This window comes from Poromitra crassiceps (assembly GCF_964638095.1).
Source record: "Poromitra crassiceps genome assembly, chromosome: 30".
Taxonomy (NCBI): Eukaryota; Metazoa; Chordata; class Actinopteri; order Beryciformes; family Melamphaidae; genus Poromitra; species Poromitra crassiceps.
Genome location: NC_139652.1, coordinates 13,569,081 through 13,587,697, shown reverse-complemented (window position 1 = coordinate 13,587,697; position 18,617 = coordinate 13,569,081). Strand labels below are relative to the sequence as shown.

Below are 18,617 nucleotides of genomic sequence, written 5' to 3'. Positions count from 1 at the left end.
TTGTGATAATGACCTAGGCCAGGGGTTTTCAAAGTGGTAGGCGGGCCCCCAGAGCGGCTCCAAACTGTTTCCCAGCATCAGAAAGTAATAAATGCCTAGTTCAGACAGACTTTTTTTTTATGTATTTGGTGTCAACTCTGAAGTATGTCAACAGTAATATCAGGCTATGTTGGCTCAATTGTTGAGTTGCAATGGGATCAAATAACATCATGATGGGGGGAGGGGTGGTCCAAGCTTTGTCTGAGGGGAGGCCCACCATCTCAGACTTTGAAAACCCTTGACCTTGGCTAAAATATTACATACAAGGACCAAACCAAAATAAACAGACTAAGGGAGTTGGATACATCTGGAAAATTATAAAAATCTTCATGATTTTCTGCCAAGAGATTTGCATTTTATTTCTCATGAATAGGATTTCTTGTAAATTTCTATTACATGCAGTAAAGTTATACAGGTCCTGTAACAGGTCCATCGGAATTAGGCAACAGCTAAACACAATCTCAAAGAAAAAGACACCAGTGCTTAAAAGAAAGGGGAAAAATATACCCTTGCTTACTATTTTTGAGCTGAGTTTTTGTGAAGGAATGTACTGTATATCCTGGGGCTGCTGAGGCACCAACAGAGTCTGGTAAGCAGTCACCGCACAGTGTAAAAACACACTCAGCAGCAGGCATGGAGGTGGCAGGAATAGTAAGGATGTGTATGGCAATGACATTAAGTCGCTTGAAAGTTTTCTTCCCTCTGCCACCAATGGATTCATGGCTCATGTAAAGTGCCATCTTGTTTTCGCTGCCACTGTAGTGCCACCTGCATCAAAACAGTGTTAATAAGTCGCTGGTGCTTTCGAGATGGCCAGCGTACAAATCAGTTCCTACCCGACTGACGGCGCCACCCACACGAGTCGACCAATCAAAATCATCAATTAGTTAAAAAAAAAAAGTTTTAGGCAGGCTTTTTATTTATTTAAAGTTAGCAAATAATTGTAGTAATTATTGTGTGCGAATTCGCAATAGCTGTGATCACATGTGAATTTCCGAAATGCAGGATGACAGGGGCAGCCCTACTGTGCCTCTGCCACCCTGCATTTAGATTGTTTGCCCCTCCCCCATTAAAGTGTGTGTGTGTGTGTGTGTGTGTGTGTGTGTGTGTGTGTGTGTGTGTGTGTGTGTGTGTGTGTGTGTGTGTGTAAGCGTGCGTACGTGGCATGAACACACACACACACACACACACACACACACACACACACACACACACACACACACACACACACACACTTGACCTTCATGCCAAAGTTCAGCCCTCTGCCTCTGCCATCCTGCAGTACTTCTACTCTGACTGGTTCTCCTCTTTTCACCTCTGCAGTGTTTTGGAGTTTGTCAGCGTTTGCTACATCATCACACGTCAGCTCATTCATCTCCCCAATGCTGCTGGACAGCGCAGGGTGTTGGATTAGCGCAGCAACCTGAGACCATTCAATTCTGTCCCGGAATGTAACAAATGGCGAGACGAGAACAGATGCGACACAGCATGAGGGCCATGGCATGGTGGAGTCATCGCTGTGCCCTTTTACTGTAAACTCCCACCTGAAGTCTCAACCTCAAAGTCCTGTAGCTTGTTAAAGTCTCCTGTCTGATCCCTGAGGAAAGTACATCTCACCTTCTCCTGTCTGAGCCTTGAGGAAAGTACATCTCACCTTCTCCTGTCTGAGCCCTGAAGAAAGTACATCTCACCTTCTCCTGTCTGAGCCCTGAAGAAAGTACATTTCACCTTCTCCTGTCTGAGCCCTGAAGAAAGTACATCTCACCTTCTCCTGTCTGAGCTCTGAAGAAAGTGCATCTCACCTTCTCCTGCCTGAGCCCTGAAGAAAGTACATCTCACCTTCTCCTGTCTGAGCCCTGAGGAAAGTACATTTCACCTTCTCCTGTCTGAGCCCTGAAGAAAGTACATCTCACCTTCTCCTGTCTGAGCCCTGAAGAAAGTACATCTCACCTTCTCCTGTCTGAGCTCTGAAGAAAGTACATCTCACCTTCTCCTGTCTGAGCCCTGAAGAAAGTACATCTCACCTTCTCCTGTCTGAGCCCTGAAGAAAGTACATCTCACCTTCTCCTGTCTGAGCCCTGAGGAAAGTACATCTCACCTTCTCCTGTCTGAGCCCTGAAGAAAGTACATCTCACCTTCTCCTGTCTGAGCTCTGAAGAAAGTACATCTCACCTTCTCCTGTCTGAGCCCTGAAGAAAGTACATCTCACCTTCTCCTGTCTGAGCCTTGAGGAAAGTACATCTCACCTTCTCCTGTCTGAGCCCTGAAGAAAGTACATCTCACCTTCTCCTGTCTGATCCCTGAAGAAAGTACATCTCACCTTCTCCTGTCTGAGCCCTGAAGAAAGTACATCTCACCTTCTCCTGTCTGATCCCTGAGGAAAGTACATCTCACCTTCTCCTGTCTGATCCCTGAGGAAAGTGTGTCTCACCTCAGGCTTTGCTACCACTGAACTATGGCAGAGCCTCACAGCAGTGCTATGACCAAAAGCAGTCTAGGACCAAAGATCCATGAACTGTCAAAAATATCTATACATTTTTTCAGTCCATAGTTTATATGTATATGATCAAACATGTTTAATGAAGGCATTGAAAAATGTGATTTTGGTGTGAAGGCCCAGACACGCTGGGCAGACGGCAAAGAACTAGCGGCAACAAAGGCCAACAGTTGCGTTGCCTCATGTTTTAGGGCATCCTCGTCAGTCAGAGTATAGGCTATCGTTCCTCAGTCTAAAGCGTTGTCAGTTGTCATGTCTCCTATAGTAAACCGTCGAGTGTGCTCTGAAACACCTTCAGTCCTCACACGGAAACGCTGTCATTCCTCCTGCCTCACTAAAAACGTTGTCGATCCTCCTGCAGACTAGCTGTCAGACATCACTCAAACTAGCTGTCAGGCATCACTCCTCATGTCTCACACAAAAACGTTGTCGATCCTCCTGCAGACTAGTTGTCAGACATCACTCAAACTAGCTGTCAGGCATCACGCCTCACACAAAAACGTTGTCGATCGTCCTGCAGACTAGTTGTCAGACATCACTCAAACTAGCTGTCAGGCATCACTCCTCACGTCTCACACAAAAACGTTGTCGATCGTCCTGCAGACTAGTTGTCAGACATCACTCAAACTAGCTGTCAGGCATCACTCCTCACGTCTCACACAAAAACGTTGTCGATCGTCCTGCAGACTAGTTGTCAGACATCACTCAAACTAGCTGTCAGGCATCACTCCTCACGTCTCACACAAAAACGTTGTCGATCGTCCTGCAGACTAGTTGTCAGACATCACTCAAACTAGCTGTCAGGCATCACGCCTCACGTCTCACACAAAAACGTTGTCGATCGTCCTGCAGACTAGTTGTCAAGCATCACTCAAACTAGCTGTCAGGCATCACATTAAAACGCTGTCATTCGTTGTTTTTGGTTGTTCTTCCGTGTGGGGAAAGAATGCCTGTGAAGTTACCAACAATTTTTTACAACTTCACTTCCGGTTGAATGCTTTTGCCTTTCAAAAATAAAAGCACGCGTTTTTTTTTATATTTACAATAGATTAAAGTAGTAATCTATGAGACCCAATAGAATTAACATAGTAACACTAAGAGGAACATCTAGTTTAATTGACAATAGACTATATATATATTTAGATATATATATTTATATTTCTTGAAATTCTTTCAACACAAAGACCGGAAGGCTAAATTTGGACACATGTAAATTAAACATAAAAAGTTAAATGGCTTTAAGGTAGATTCCTAGGATACTTCTTTATTGAATGGGAAAGCTTATTTAATTATTTAATGGTAAACTGTTGTTCCATCAGGCATAAGATATCCAAACAGTGTGTGCAGAAAACATTTGACTTCTCCAATAGCCTTGGTTATGGCCTCTTGGAAGACATATATATATGACATATATGAATCTATGGGTAGGATAGATTACTACTTTAATCTATTGTAAATATAAAAAAAACACGTGCTTTTATTTTGAAAGGCAAAAGCATTCAACCGGAAGTGAAGTTGTAAAAAATTGTTGCTAACTTCACAGGCATTCTTTCCCCACACGGAAGAACAACCAAAAACAACGAATGACAGCGTTTTCATGTGATGCCTAACAGCTAGTTTGAGTGATGCTTGACAACTAGTCTGCAGGACGATCGACAACGTTTTTGTGTGAGACGTGAGGCGTGATGCCTGACAGCTAGTTTGAGTGATGTCTGACAACTGGTCTGCAGGAGGATCCACAACGTTTTTGTGTGAGACGTGAGGAGTGATGCCTGACAGCTAGTTTGAGTGATGTCTGACAACTAGTCTGCAGGAGGATCCACAACGTTTTTGTGTGAGACGTGAGGCGTGATGCCTGACAGCTAGTTTGAGTGATGTCTGACAACTAGTCTGCAGGACGATCGACAACGTTTTTGTGTGAGACGTGAGGCGTGATGCCTGACAGCTAGTTTGAGTGATGTCTGACAACTAGTCTGCAGGACGATCGACAACGTTTTTGTGTGAGACGTGAGGTGTGATGCCTGACAGCTAGTTTAAGGGGTGTCTGACAACTAGTCTGCAGGACGATCGACAACGTTTTTGTGTGAGGCGTGATGCCTGACAGCTAGTTTGAGTGATGTCTGACAACTAGTCTGCAGGAGGATCGACAACGTTTTTGTGTGAGACGTGAGGAGTGATGCCTGACAGCTAGTTTGAGTGATGTCTGACAGCTAGTCTGCAGGAGGATCGACAACGTTTTTAGTGAGGCAGGAGGAATGACAGCGTTTTCGTTTGAGGACTGAAGGTGTTTCAGAGCACACTCGACGGTTTACTATAGGAGACATGACAACTGACAATGCTTTAGACTGAGGAACGATAGCCTATACTCTGACTGACGAGGATGCCCTAAAATGGTTGCCGTACCGGCGGCTTGGTGTGTCTGGGGCTTTCAACTTAAAGTTATTGCATTTTCCAAAATCCACCCTTTTTTTACAGCCGGTTTTGAACTAACTCCAGCTCCCCTCACTAAACAGCTGCTAAACCCTTTGAGCCGTACACGTTTTGCAGCATTTTAACTGACATGCTACCACTCAACAGTTTGAATTAGAGATGCTAGTGTTGTCGACCAATCAGGGTCCAGTATTGTGACTGTTCTGCCAGTGAGGAGCCTTCGAATTCCTTCAATAAATACCCTTTTCATTAACTTATATCCATTTGCTTAACATCATAGGACATTTTTCTCTATCTTGAGCCATAGTATATTTGAAAACAAAGAATACTGTAAGCACCATAGGCAGCCATAGCGAAGAATAGATGTCCTTGTAGACGTCTCGTATCTAACTAATCTAACACAAATCATCCAGATCATACTGAAAAATGAAACATCCAAGTGGCTTGATAAGATCCTCTGCTCTCTCATTCTCAATACAAGTGCCCATTTAGACAGAGAAATCGTGCTCATTCCCTTTGATTAACTGCTTTGACCAGGCTTGGGCTTTGCTATGGCTGCATAATAGGATTTTGAGAATAGCATTTCTCTGGGGGTTATAGGGCTGGTTGGTATGACTCAGTGCCTTCAGTGCACAAGTCTCAATAAAGTCAGTTAAATTTTTAAGAAGGTCGGAAGAGGGGACTGGTCCCTGGAAATACCTCAGAGGGGTCTGGTCCCTGGGAACACCTCAGAGGGGTCTGGTCCCTGGGAACACCTCAGAGGGGTCTGGTCCCTGGGAATACCTCAGAGGGGTCTGGTCTCTGGGAACACATCAGAGGGGTCTGGTCCCTGGGAATACCTCAGAGGGGTCTGGGCTCTGGTAATAAATGCTTTCATACCGTCTACACACAGGGATTTTAATTCACCCCTGGGGCTAATTAATGCACAGATGGTTCTGGAAATACTAAGAAGTGTTAAGTTTATTCATTTTTCATGGTGTTTTTGGTATAACAACAATGAATAGGCTACACTACGGTAGTTATTTTAAATTCTCAACCTATATTAACTTGCTGTATGGACTGGAGGATGAGATGGAATTTAAGGAAGCATTTGATCACATTGTTAAAAAGAAAATCCAGTCAAGTAAAAGTTCTTTGTGAAGTCTACTTGGGACTACTACAGTAGCGGTCTGTGCATTTGTTAAGAAAGTGCGTGACCAGAGGTTGGTCTGTGAGCAGGCAAAGCAATAATCTTGTAAAAGAAATTCAATTAAAAGCACCTGGCCCCTGAGGAAACAGGGGAGACTGATACCTTTAAAAAAAAAGCTATTTCTGAAGGCCGCAGGCTGCCAGGGCTCTGCTTCTAATAGTCTGGAAAGACCTGGGTTTCCCTTCAGCATGACAACCAGTGGACTGACACATGTAGCCTACACATGGTGCATGAGCCTGCATGTAGGCTACAGTACACACACACACACAAACACACACACACACACACACACACACAAACACACACGAACACACACACACACACACACAAACACACACACACACAAACACACACACACACACACGAACACACACACACACGAACACACACACACACACACACACACACACACACACACACACACACAGGCTTCACACCTCCAAACTATGCACTCCAAAAACCTGCATAATTAAATGACCCTAGCTGCACACTACTCAATCCTTCGTTATTTTGACAGTCAAAAAGCCTAAGAAAAACATAGCATGGAAGCTTCCTGGTATTTAATCAGGACATGACTGTGAATCACTGCTCACTGAGTCAAATAATACAATCCGCGCCTCTTTTATTCCCTCTTATGCCCTTTAACTGCCCTGCCAATCTAAAGAAGGTGAAACAGAGGAAAGACAGATGAGGAGAGAGGAGAGAGACCACGCCATCACCTCTGCCTGTGGGGCTTGCAAGGTACAGTGAAGCTTCAATACGATCCCGATGCGGCGGGGTGTCAGGGTGTCACAGCTAGGAGCTGAGATGCGGCGGGGTGTCAGGGTGTCACAGGAGCTCGCTAATTGGGGGGCGACCCCTCGTGCACCATGCCGTGATTAAGAGGCCGATGGCATTAGAGGATCGGGGGAAATTGGGTGTGTTGTATATAAGTGGATTTCTTTTTGAGGTTTCTGTTCCGTGTGATCTCTACATTTCTGCGTATATCTACCGAGAATAATGGGCTAATTCTTCTGATCAGTGCCGAGGACGGAAGACGGCTATTCACGTGATGGTGATGCAACAGATATGTCCATAATTGGCTGGATATCAAAGCGTCTCTTTCAGATTTGCACCTGCTTTTTCTTTCATAGAATGGGGCTGTGATGTCTGATTGAAGATAAGGCGCTTTTTTTTTTTCATTTTTCATGTGGCACATGTAGTTATGACAAATGGGATCAAAAATAAAAAGATCTACTGCAAAACAGACTGCAAATTGTCTTGCGACACAAAAGATCAGAGAAAAATTATTAATTCAACCTTTCCTTTCCTTTTTTAGCTCTGATCTTGAAAATGTCCTAATTTGTAATGGAGATCATGCAAATTACAATTTCCATATTAAACTTATTGGAGGGAAGGCGAGGTTATATGGATGGGCTACGTCTTTCATTTGCAAGGCTTTGCCTGCTTGTAAAGGTTGAGAAAGCTTTGTCAGTTCTACCAGTGACATTAACAAATCAAACATGATAGAAGTAACATAACATTTAATATAACAACATAATAATAATAACATAATATAATAACACCATTTATATATAATAACATTTAATAACATTTGGCAAAATGCATGTTGTGTTAATATGGACCGAGTGTCACTATGACAAGAATTGCTTCGTATGACGTGACGGTGTCTTCCTCCACAACTGTCTGTCACACCTCGGCCTAGAAAGTGAAACCAATTCACACAAAAGTGAATTTTCTCACACCGTCCCTAAAGGAAGTGGGAGACAGAGAGAGGAGCATACGCTGGTTTCCATAGCAATCGCCGCCCCTGTCACATGGTTACCTAGGAACTAGTCATGTGATGCTGTGCAATTTATTAATTTATTTTTGGCAAGTCCCCAAGACAGAACAAAGCCGTTATCTCCTGAGCGATGAATCACCGCTGAAATGTGAAAGGTCAGCGCCACAATGACGTCCTAACATGAAGAAAACAAGGATGCAGGTCAGGTGGACCACACGTCACACAGCTAACCTCAAACCCTGGAAAGCCACTTGATGAGGAGTGACCGGAGTGACCAATAGAGAGGCAAAGTGGAACGTCACTTCCTGCTTCAGCACTGTACCAGAGATTTTCAACCGCCATTTATTTTCCCACTGACATTTCGTAAAATGCTTATAAAATAGTTTTACTTTGTCGAAGCAAACGGTTCAGCTAACGCTATAATCGGGAGAGACCATAGAACATTTCACTCGGACCAAAATAAAAAAACAAGAACATCGAAAAAATATTTTCTTTAAACCCGCATTTCTTTTACGTTTTGGTCCCAGTGAAATGTTATGCGATCTCTCCTGTTTCTAAATATATCTGTACCGTTTGGTTTGAACCAGTTTGAACTATTTTTATAAGCATTTTACGAAATGTCTGGGAAAATAAATGGCGGATGAAAATCTCTGGTACAGTGCTGAAGCAGGAAGTAGGCGGTCACTTTGCCTCTCTATGGTCAGTGGATGTAAATAATGGTTGGTGCACGGCGAGGCAATCATGAGGATTGTTCAAAAACATATCTGAATGGTAAAAAAAAAAGACGTTGTAGATTATGTAGATTGTAGATTAAAAAAATATATAAATATTTACCCACTAAACTATTATTTACATCAAGGCTACAGTTATTAATCATATCAGAGTGTTAAATTATAATGAATTTTCTAGTTGATTTCTCTTTGAAGATCTTGAAAGTAAATTCTGTAATCTGTATGTACCATTTTGTAGTATAATGAGGGAGAATTCTAATGGTAAGATTGTGATTTGGAAAAGCAGAGATGGCAACAATATTACAGCGAAACAAAGGACTCGCGCGCACAGTCTGCTTCACTTGCTAAACTAACTAACTAACTAACTAACTAACTAACTAACTTGCAATTAAAAAGTTTGAATCAGAATGACGTTTCGGTACACAGACCTTCATCAGATATCAGATTCTTCGTTTTTCTTTTCTTCAAAATTTAAACTTTTTAATTACAAGTGAAGTAGACAGTGCACTGGAGCCCTTTGTTTCACTTGAGTCGGCCCTGGCTCTTCTCCTACACACCTGTCATTTCAGGTGTCCAAAATCTCTGCTCCTTGAAGAAATATTAATGCAGCGACAAGTGTGCACAATGTGAGAGAGAGAGAGAGAGAGAGAGAAAAAGAGAGAGAGAGAGAGAGAGAGAGAGAGAGAGAGAGAGAGAGAGAGAGAGAGAGAGAGAGAGAGAGAGAGAGATGTGTTGATCTGGCAGCAAGAGGTTCAAGTGAGCACCCAAAGGATACACAGAATCACTGAGCTCATCTGCCTGATGAGAAGACTGATTAAACCACCAACCTCTATGACCGTCTGACCCGTCCCTATAATCAGCGATAACTGCAATTAAGAATCCCTACAAGCTGGTAACAGATGATGATTGGACTAAAGCTAACACCCAGGCATACTTATAAAAAAAATAAAAAATAAATCTGCCACCAAAGAGTCTGGATCACAACAGACTATGCATTCATATTAAGTACAGACACCTTCATGAAACACCCAATATGTACCAAAACTTAACCATTTGCCATCATTAAAATGACAATAAAATGGTTTCACATTGCTTAGAAAATGGACTTGAGATTAGTGCTGTGATACCTGTGATATGATACCTCCATTACCAGTGTATATGATAATACTATTCATCCACAAAATGAATCTACTCATATGCTGATTAAGACTGACCTCTACTGTCCATGCAAGTACATTGCATGACCAAAACATGCCATACCAGGAAGTATAGTTTTATATGTGTAGTTTTATGCTTTGTTATCTTGCACATACAAATGAGTCAAATGTGAATGTGTGTGTGTGTGTGTGTGTGTGGGGGGGGGGGGGGGGGGGGTTAGAATAAATACATATTATTCCCCAAGGGCTTTATAAATACACACAAATGAAGAAGTCACACAAGCTAGCAAAGAAAGCTGCATCACTGCTGCAGCTGTCACAAATGTACGACTGAAATGTAAAATCCCTGCAGCCATCCATGATTTAAAAATATGATTAGATTAAATGTGATTTTTGGATTGTTACAAGAGTCGGGATAAAGATATAAAAACGAATATGCAGTAGGGACAAGAAAGCTAATTAACGTAAACAACTACAGTAGGCTACTGCGGACAATGTGAACAACTATAACAAAGTAAGATTTAGTAGTTTAGGTCAGTGGTTCTCAAACTTTTTCACGTCAAGGAGGACCCCTAAACTGACACAAATTAGACCACGGGCCTCCATTTGATAAGATTTTATCCTCCAGAGTCCCCCATCTGACAAGGAGCCTGCCCTGGTGTTGTGGTCATTAGGCTGCAAGACAGGGCCAGCAGAGTAGGAGGGTCATCACACTTACATGTTTTATTACAGAAAGTGTATGAAACCCATGACCAAAATAGTCATACATTTTGTCTTTATCTCACTTATGGTTGGAATTCTAGTGAAAATAAAGTATTAGCCTTTTTGCTAGGGACCCCCTGTAAACCCCTCAAGGACCCCTGGGGCTCCCCGGACCCCACTATGAGAACCACATCTTTAGATACTGTAACATTGGATCACAGGAGACTATGCAGTCATTAGGTGCACAGACACAGATTGACACATCCAATGAGTTCCAAAAGTTGAGACAATTACATCTAAAACAAAATGAAAAGACTTGAGTTTAGTGTTGTGATACAACTGTAAATTCCTCAATTAGCCTACCAACCTCCATCCCCAAAATGAATCTAATGATGTTTGAGAGACCTCTACTGTCCATGGAAATACACTGCATGACCAACATGAGGCATATTTCTTGCACATAGTGAGTCAGTCAAATGTGGTTGGATTTTTTGTGTGGAATAAATTAGAATTTAGAAGAAAATAAATGTTGGTCAGATAAAGGAATTCCAAGGGCAATCCAAGGGGAATCAACTCGGACTCTTCTCTGGTGACTCAGACGGACCTGGACTCGGACTCAAACACTGGGGACTCGAGACATAGTGACTCGACTACAACACTGGTTGAGAGAAGCTTTTAGGCTCTCTCAAACGTCTGAAAAATGGAGAATTTATAGCTGAATGGGAAATGGGTAATTCAGTTTAAATCCAGTAGTTGGCGGTAATGCAACGTTTAATTGAAACCCAAAGAAGAAGAATATTTTGGCGACGTCACTTCCTGGCTGCCAGAGGGCAGCATCCATCAGCTGAAAGCCCAGCAGTGATAGCACATACCGTAATAGAGCCATGGACCCCTATTCGATTAGATGAAAACAAACAAACAAAACATAATAAGCTCAAATAAACTAGCTTCTTTTTGGTAGGTAGGTAGGTAGGTAGGTATGTACTTTATTAATATCCAAGGGGAAATTCCTTTGTCACAGCAGCAGTTAGACAAATAAAAAATAGTCACTAAAAATATATACACCTATAGAGATATACACAGTAAAAATATACACAGGAGGATATATACAAATTATAGGCTACACCTTATCAGAAATAATAACAAAGTCCAAAGTGTCTGTCTGTGCGGGGGGGGGGGGGGGGGGGGGGTTGATGACCCCTAATAACATTTGTTTGGATGTAAAAAAAAAAATACACAAATCGAGTCTCAAATCAGTGTAGATTACCAAGTCAAGTCCATGAATGGTCAAGTCTCAACTCTCAAGACATACAAAGTCAAGTAAAATAAAGAAAGAAATTAAATGAAAATTGTGATGATGCCTATGGTGAAATTTGATCGATATAAAAATGAATATTGCGGTACTAGGGACAAGAATATAAAAGCGAATTAAATGTAAACGAAACGCCACACGTTAATCATACCACAAATCAATGCAAGCACTGTTCCGTGAGCAAATTATTATTTTTAACATTAGATCAGTCTCCTGAGAGACCGTCAAAAATTGCCAATGCCGACTATATTTCAAGTCGTCACGGCGGGGTATTGGGTAAAGTTTTCAACTAGCAATAATCGCGCCTCGGATAAACCTCATAGGCTACGATACTGCCACTGCGCAAAGCTGACGCCAGAATAGGACCGGGAGGGGGGTCTCTCTGCTCCATACAGCTTTCTGTTATGGTTTACAGTAACACACTTTTCATTTGAAGAGTAAGGTATTCCGAGCACATCCAAAGCAACACTATTTTGAAATCCGCTGCTTGTTTTAACTTTTTGATCTACTTTTAATGACATTTTCAAACAACCACCATGGCGCAATGCAGTATGGGGCGGAACGCTTCCGCAGCAGCGCCTGGGCCGTGCCTCCACAAACAATATTTCTTCACTAAAGCGTGTTTAGTCTCGTATACGTTTTTACAATGATAGACGTTAACTAATACTACTAATATAGCACCTCCATAATGCGACTAAACGAAGAGAAGTCCATACCCACCACCACATAAACCGCCTACGGTGGCCCATTCGCTGAATTTCTAATCGCGTCTTCCTTGATGGTTTACCAGGCTACTTGGCATACACAGATCGAACAGGGCTAAGAATACAACGTTTAGGTTGGATATTAGATGCACATGGACAGAGGAAATCCGAAAGGTTAAATGTTGATCATCAAAAACAAAACAAAACATAGCATAATCCACAGGAAAGACTGATCCAACCCGCTTCCTCGTCAACAAGCTATACTGTGCTACTTAAGCGCCACCAGATGGCACTACAGACCATGACCTGAATTTCTGTGAAGGCCTGTTTGGTTTCTAAATGATTATAGATTCAAAACTAATGGGAAAGTAGCATACCAGAAGTTACTTATTAAGTTAATTATTTCACATAAAACCCAACGACAGGCTGTAGCACAATTTCACGAAATAGCACCTTGGCCTGTATATTTACTGCCAAAGACAGACCTTTACATGCTCAGGACTAGCTAGCTCAGCTGGCTCATACAAGGCTGAACATGGGCAGAACTTTCAATTCTCACCTGCTTGCTGCCTCCTTGGAGTTTCTGTGGCAAGAAGTAAAAACTTGCACTTGGCGTGAGGGGAACATAAAAAGGCTTGAATCTTTGGAAAACGCCGGGAGGTTCATCCAAAACAAGAACAGTTGATGGGTAAAGCAAGCTATACTTTTGTTAAGATGCTCTGGGTGACGCGCACCCCCTGTGGGCGTGTACGTATACAAAAAGCTTTTCTAGACACGTGTGGTCTGGGCTAGGTCTGGGCACCTTTCACCCCGCTTTTTGTCATGGGGGCGTAAACCACGGAACCAGAATGAACACCGGAAGGAAGTGCGCCAAAAACGTCTTCGTTGCCGTTAGCTTGACGTCTCTTTCCTCGATTAATTGTCTGATGCAAAGCTTCTGTATTGGCTTAAAAGATGTGAGATTGTGAATCTGCAATGTTTCTACAAGAACTTCTTCAAAAACTTCGTTCGGTACGTCCATCTTTTGTTTTGTTGTTTGGGTCCACTCCAGCCACTATGCCCCCCCCCCTCCCCCGCACGCGCTTTAGTACATATATAAACGCTGCAGCTTTCGGAGCTGACTGAAAAAAGTTTGTTAACAGATTATTATTTGGGTCTAAAGCCCTTGCCTGCTCCCGCTTTTTTTGCCTTGCGATTTTGGCATCCTGACTTTTGTTTTGCTCCTGGCATTTTGCTATCACCGGTCTTGTTTTGTTTGCTATCACCTGTCTGTGTTGTGTGTTACACCATAAATGGTCCCTCTAGCTGCTGCTGCCCCAAGCAAAATGGCCCACCCCAAGCCTGCCTTGTTGTTCTTCTTCTTCTTTTGGCTTTCCGGCAGACTAGATGCCTTGCGGCACATTGCTGCCTCTCACTGCACTGGTCGGATGGGGGATTACATCAGAATGGCACTATTTTCCACAGGAGCACTCCTGCCCAAGCATGCCTTGTTACTGCTGCTGTGTTTTGTGTATTTGTTCGACTCCTTGCAAAAAAATAAATTAGTTGCCGCACTTTCAGGATGGGAGATATATTTTAGTGTGGGACCCGGGCAGGGTGAGGGGCAGGGCGGGTGGTGGCAGCCCTGGGTGTCTGCCCAGCAGAGGGGCACTTAGCCTGGGTGGTGGCAGCCTGGAGGTTGGGGTGGCTGGCCTGGGTGTCTGTGCCCAGCGGGGTGGTGCCGCTGGTGGCGCTCTCCTCTCCTCTCCTCTCCCCCTCTCGCCTCTCCTCCTCCTCTCCCCTCCTCTCCTCTCTCCTCCCCTCTCTCCTCTCCCCTCCTCTCCTCTTCTCCTCTCCCTTCCTCCTCTCCTCTTCTCCTCTCCCCTCTCCTCTCCTCTCCCCCTCTCTCCTCTCCCACTCTCCCCCTCTCTCTTCTCCCCTCCCTCCCCTCCTCTTCTCCCCCTCTCCCCTCTGCCCAGCGAGGTGGTGCCGCTGGCGGCGCTCTCCTCTTCTCCCCTTCTCCTCTCCCCCTCTCCTCCCCCTCTCCTCCCCCTCTCCCCTCCTCTTCTCCCCCTCTGGTTCCCCCCACCCACCCCGGTCAGCGGTCGCCTTTTATACACGATCCAAAACAGCACAGGACAACGCGATTGGCTGGCTCAGATTTGAACAGATCTGAGCCAATCGCGTTATCCTGTGATGACGTAATGTCCTGTGCCCCATGACCGGACGGACCATATATGGACTCCCCCCCCCCGCCCCCCCCGCCTTCCTCCCGTCAACCCCGTGCAATCCATAAAGGTATATGGACGTTACTCTGCAGAAACTACAGTAACAAAATCACGAATTGCTCTGTTTTTGGAGCTCTGCATGTCTGTGTTTGTCTAGTTAACGCGTTAACGTTAGCTAACGGCTAACATTCGCTAGTTAGCCAACCAACCAGCAGCTAACATTAGCTAGCTAGCTTACCGGAAGCGATATTTTTTCCGGATGATGGCGAAGGCATAACCCGCCCCTGGCCCTCTCTGCCTCTGATTAGTGGCAGCGTTATAAACCATAGATATGACTATATTAAAAACATAAACACACTGGCGTCTTTCATGCAGGCTAGCAAGCGTAACTGCTGTATGTCTGAGTCTGACACACTGAGTCTGACGGTCTGACCACAGACTGTAGAAAGAGATGTAATGCAGGATAGCCAAGCAAATGTGTTTGGATGGAAGTTTGACGCTAGGCCAATCAGAGGCAGAGAGGGGCGGGTTATGCCTTCGCATAGCCTTCGCCATCATCCAAAAGAAAATCGCCTCCGGGACAACAACGCTTCCTACCCAGCGTGTGCACGTCTTTCCGACAGGGGTGGTTGTTATGGCAACTATCAACAACAACAACTACTACTAACTACTACAAGACATAAAGACCGAAATAGGCTACCTTGTTAATGTGTCTGTCGGAGACACGGCCTAACGTTAACATTTAATATGAGCCGAATATCAGCCTGCGCTCAGCTATGTATACAGGAAGTAAACCGGATATTCAGGTGGGTTGTGACGGTTGTTATTGTTGTCAAGTTAAAACTGTCTACTCTAGGAAACTGAGTAGACCCTTTCAATATGGAAAATAATATGGCTACAATGTATTTCTGTCACCCAAAAAGTAAAAAAAACAAGAAGAAAGAAACAAGCTGTTGGCAGTGAAACATGAGTTTTGCCCAGGTCTAATAGCTGTTTTTTTGTTTTTTAGATGATCTTGTTGGGTATTTTTGCTTTAATGGATAGGACAGTAGGCAGACAGGAAAGGTGGGGAGAGAGAGGGCATGACATGCAGCAAAGGACTGTGGGTCGGATTCGAAACCTGGGGCAGCCGCGCGAAGGACTAAGCCTTTGTGGTACGTGTTCTACCAGGTGAGTCCTATTAGTTTTTCATTGCTTTAGCTTTGTATAGTATAAACCTAGTCCTAGGCTATAGTGAATGTTCATCATATCAGAATATTAGCCACTGTGTGTGTGCTGCTTTGCCCAGTATAATGTGTGTTTGTGGTGCACACAGCACACACCATAACACCTCATTTCACTGTGTTGTTATTAGAAGACTTGTCACTTGTTGGGAAGCTTCAGAGAGGATGGATCATGCAGGTGCTTTTGGGTGCTCAACAGATAAAGCTGCCTGTGTTGAGACATGAGACTCTGCCAGCATGTCAGGCCAATGAGGCTGATAGAGGTACTCATGAAAAAAAACTAATGAAAAAACTCATGAAAGTGGTCCTCATGTGTGAAGATTATCCCGCAGAACCTTGGTTCGCGTTTGATTAAACTTGCGTTGCCCACAGACATTATTTGAAGCATCGCGCCAAAAACCCATTCAAAAATCCCATAGACAGAAACAGTGAAGAACCAGGAAGTTCGGGACTTCCGCATTCAGCCTACAAAAATACGTCATCCCTGGAGCTCTCTATTCAGGGGCGCGGGAAATGGGGGTGCTTGTGGTGCTGCAGCACCCTCTGCTGTTTTGTATTGGAATTGTAATGTCAATTAAAAACAATTATATATGATTAAAATGTGTTTTATATGTTTTATACTGCGATATTTAGGGTTTAGTTTAAGGCTATGAGCAAAGCAAAGAGCGTGGAGATGTTATTTCTGATGTTTGGTTTATAATAATAAGATAATAAAATATAATACAAAATAAGTTCAGTGTTTCTGCCTGTGTTGCTGTCTGTTGTAGTGTAAAATTACCTAAAGGGAGAGCAGCTGGTGACATGAAAGTGAGTGAGAAAATGAGAAAATACTGAATAGTGACATGATAGATAGATAGAGTACTTTATTAATCCCCTGGGGGAAATTCTTGTGTTACAGCAGAAGCCAATGTCAGTACATCTCAGTAAAAACACACAAGAGAACGAGCCAATGTCAAAAATATGTCAGACATAGAAACCATGTCAGAAACATGTAAAAAAAAAGCACAGCATTTAAGTTACCCTATCTACAATAAAGTTAAATAAGATAAGAAATTGCACCTGTAATTTACACCTGTAAGCACACATGTTCTATGTGGCCAAAATGGACATTGTGCAACATTATTATAAAGTGACATACAGATTGTGCAACAGCAATGATGAAATGAGGGTTCAGCAGTGTATCTATGGGAGGGGTGTGGATGAGAGGGGGAGAGGGAGTGAAAGTGACATCATAACAGATAACAGAACTTAATGTTAATTTAAAATGAGATATTCCTCTAAACATGGCTAAAAAACATCCAAACGTCCCGGAAAAAGACAGTCCCTTCCTTGCAGCACCCCCTACTTAAAAACAGTTCCAGTGTCCCCGCTACAATTGACAGCAGCTACTGTATGCTGTCTTCTTTGGTGTGTGATTATTTTCAAAGTCACATTTGAAAGACCAGATTAAAATCACGCATTTTCAAAACTTTCAATATTATGGAAATGTGAACATTTTCTCTATCAAGGGAAGTGGCAATAACAGCTAGTAATGAAAACAGAAGATTAATAGCTGCTTAATATTGTGACTTGCTCCAAGTCCTGAGCTTGAGTTGAGTTGAGTTGAGTTGAGAAAACTTTATTTATCCCCGGGGGGCAATTCAGTTTCTACAGTTCATCACCGTTGCAAGTAAACATATTGGCTTTCACATTTCCACAGATTGGACTTTGGTTTGGTTTCATAGGTTAGGTCATCATTGTTTTAGGCAGTAAGTCTAAAGATGCAAAATACCTCACAATACTGTAACACTGTAAAGGGAATAACATAACACATTTTGACATTTGAGTTAAATGTCTCATATTTTAATAACAAATCCTTGCATCAACATGGCAATAGCACAAAAGATTAAAAAAAGAACACTATGTGCAACAACAAAAATCTATAGATTGTGCACTATACAGTATATAAGGGCATAGACCAAAAAATAAAAAAAACAGTGTAGTAAAAAAGGTCCAACTTTAAACAAGCATTGCACATCGACACTGTATATGCAGCAGATTTAAAAAAAAAACAAAAAAAAACTTGTGACTGTAAATTCCTATTCAATGCCTGCTCAACAACACTCCTATTCATGTCCTCCTGTTCATGTATATATTGAACTGCACTTGCAATTTTGTCCTTTAAATATTTTCTTTTTATCTCTGAATATTGACCACTATGCTGCATACTGACACTAACACAAATTCCTCGTATGTGATCTTGCATATTGTGGCAATAAAAGTGATTCTGAAATTGCTGGCTCACGTCCACGTCGTACTTCACATGCACACACGCAGGCTAATAGAAACACTATCCGCACCACAAGGCGATCCATTTAAAAAAAATATATTTTTCCTTACAAAGCTTTCCGCATAAAGACTGCACGATAAAAAAAATATATAATACAATTCTTAAAACCATTTTTTACACAGGAAGAAATTGAACATCTGATTATCTCCTGTGCCAGTGTTGCACACAGGGGCTTAATTCTCAGACTTGTCCCGCACTGCATTCTGGGAACAATATCCAGTGAAGCATGAGTGAGTGCACGGACCTTCAAGGTTTTGGCAAGTGAGCTTTAAGGCGTACCTATGACAGCGTAACCCATCATTTTCTCCCCCCTT

The 18,617-nt window shown here is 42.9% G+C and overlaps 1 protein-coding gene across 1 annotated transcript in view; it reads right to left on the bottom strand.

Annotated features, from left to right (window-relative positions):
* Positions 1–18,617, bottom strand: part of LOC310800410 (plexin-B2-like) — a gene marked incomplete at both ends in the record, with an annotated part of 129,304 nt that overhangs the window by 67,327 nt on the left and 43,360 nt on the right. The window lies entirely within an intron of this gene.